This window comes from Triticum aestivum, unplaced genomic scaffold (genome assembly GCF_018294505.1).
Source record: "Triticum aestivum cultivar Chinese Spring unplaced genomic scaffold, IWGSC CS RefSeq v2.1 scaffold137327, whole genome shotgun sequence".
Classification (NCBI taxonomy): domain Eukaryota; kingdom Viridiplantae; phylum Streptophyta; class Magnoliopsida; order Poales; family Poaceae; genus Triticum; species Triticum aestivum.
In genome coordinates, this window is record NW_025256649.1 from 1 (window position 1) to 1,839 (window position 1,839).

Genomic DNA, 1,839 nt, shown 5'->3' on the forward strand with positions numbered 1-1,839 from the left:
ATAAGGAACAAATAAAGTCCCTAACAAGCACCTATACATCATCTCACTACTGAGTGAAATACAGGCATGCCCCTCATCATGTAACCTCTCCATTTCACAAACATTATAGTTCCATGTTTATTCAATCACCAAGATTTCTGGGCTTTCGCCACAGTCCAAATTCCTGAAGTTGAATTCATGACAGACGTGTAACTAGATACATTATGATGTTTCACAACAAACAAGTACAAAAAGGAACTCCCAACGCTGTGCCGTAACAAATAACAGTGACAAATGGGTCAAAATGCCTTCCGCTACCAATTTTTAACCAAAAGCTGAAAATAAATCAGATACTTAAGACAGAAGTAAAACAAGCCATCATATTCGTCCACATATGTTAATATTATTTGCACCATCCGATCAAAAAAATTAATGGCTCACATTTAAAACTAAGTTCTCCCCCATTAAGCAGGTCCTGCTTAATTAAGTGGGTAAAGTAATGTCGTAGAAAAGTACACGAAAGTGCGTGTCCATTTGAATGGCTTAATCAGAGCTTCAAGTCTTCTGGAACCATGCCGCTGGCACCCAAAACAAGTTAGTGGCATTCATACCTGCATTAGCTTATGTCTCTTTTTCTTGGTACTTGCCTCTGATTATTTATAATTGTGCGCACTAGCAACATTGATAATGACTCCTCAGAGTCGACATGAGAATAGACTTGGTCCATTCTTTTTACAAAGTAGGTAGGATATGCCCACCTTTGGTTAGAAATATTCAGCTGATTATCAGACTAATGTTAATTTATGTATCAGGCAGGTCGTTCAGAATAATGTTAATTTGTTGAAACTAGAAAAGTCATCGATTCTTTCTCAGGTATGTACATTCTTTCCAAAGCTGGTTATTACATAAATGATGAGTATTGTATATTCAGTGATACGTACACTAGTGCATTGGCTAGAAGCAAGCGCTCTGTCAAAACTGTACACTTCTATAGTAGTTCAGATTTCAGAAGCTATTCTGCTGTACAATATCCCTTCCTTTTAAATATGTACTTTATGGATCAACTTGAAGGAGGTCATATTACCTTTCCCTGCAGGTTGAACATCAATGGGTTCATATGTTAATATAGTAGAAACAGAAACAATAAAAGGAGGCGAATAATTCGAACTCGACATTTTTTAACTGAAGTTAACAGCTAAAACTATCCCATGAGCAGAGCTAAAATTAATGGCTCAAATCTAAACAAGCTGCAAAGCAGGGATGCTCAAAAAAGAAAGAAAAGCAGAAGCTTTTCTTGAGCTTGGGCACTAATAGCTGCTCCTACTCGAGAAACCATGGAGGAAATGGCGGCATCCGATGCCAAATCCCTCGGCCTCTCCGCCCCCTTTTACTCCTACATTCACCGAATCAAATGGGGAAAAAATCCCCCCTCTTTCCCCCTCTTCCCTCACGGAACAAACAGATGCTACAGATATCCAAGAAGAACATGCAGTGGCTTCTTCGAGAGCAAGAAGTGCAAGAATGGATCCAAGGTACGCCATTGGAGGGCAGGGAGGAAAAATCTCTTACCTCTCGTCTTTCCTCTCTCTCTCTCATCCGGGTCTTCTCTCCTGTTCTTGTTCTTCTTCTGCTTCTCACTCCTCTCTTTCCACTGCCGCTGTCTGCTAGTGTGTGACTGCGTGCGCCGAGCCGAGCGTGGAGGGGCGAGCGCCGAGCCGAGCGTGGAGGGGCGGCGCCGCGGCCTGGCTCGGTGGAGGGGCGGGCGCAGGGGCGGACTCCGGTGGCGGGGAGGGCCGCGGGGCACGCCGCGGTGGCCGGGAGGGCCGCGGGGAGGGGGCGGCGCCGCGGCCTGGAACAGTG

The 1,839-nt window shown here is 44.4% G+C and overlaps 1 long non-coding RNA gene across 1 annotated transcript; it reads right to left on the minus strand.

The window, feature by feature from the left end:
• Positions 1 to 799: 799 nt before the first annotated feature.
• LOC123177604 (uncharacterized) lies at positions 800 to 1,829 on the minus strand. Its single transcript, XR_006489016.1, has 2 exons — positions 1,549 to 1,829; positions 800 to 1,069 (listed from the first exon to the last, which is right to left on the minus strand). It is a non-coding gene; the product is annotated as an uncharacterized lncRNA (long non-coding RNA).
• Between the last annotated feature and the right edge of the window lie 10 nt (positions 1,830 to 1,839).